Below are 280 nucleotides of genomic sequence, written 5' to 3' on the forward strand. Positions count from 1 at the left end.
CGTGATTTGTCAGAGGATTCAAAATCATGTTTCGTGAAAATGAAAATATCTGAACCAGTTGCCAGGCGTGGAAATAAAAATGGTTTTATTCGTGGCGCTCTTTCCTCTGTCAGAGAGAGAAGAAAAAAATATATCGTTTTTAAAACCATTAGCTTATAATGAGTTGAAGTTGAAAAAAAAAACGATTTTTGGACTTATAAAGCTATTGTTTTTATGAAGTGCAATTATAGCTTCATTTAATAGTCCTGACATTCAAAACTGTTAGCCTGAGCAAGGTCTA

At 32.9% G+C, this 280-nt stretch overlaps 1 protein-coding gene across 1 annotated transcript in view; it reads left to right on the forward strand.

Annotated features, from left to right (window-relative positions):
- The window catches only part of LOC119590858, a 4,794-nt gene that overhangs the window by 1,309 nt on the left and 3,205 nt on the right, over positions 1 to 280 (forward strand). The window lies entirely within an intron of this gene.

This window comes from Penaeus monodon, chromosome 27, assembly GCF_015228065.2.
Source record: "Penaeus monodon isolate SGIC_2016 chromosome 27, NSTDA_Pmon_1, whole genome shotgun sequence".
NCBI classification, from domain to species: domain Eukaryota; kingdom Metazoa; phylum Arthropoda; class Malacostraca; order Decapoda; family Penaeidae; genus Penaeus; species Penaeus monodon.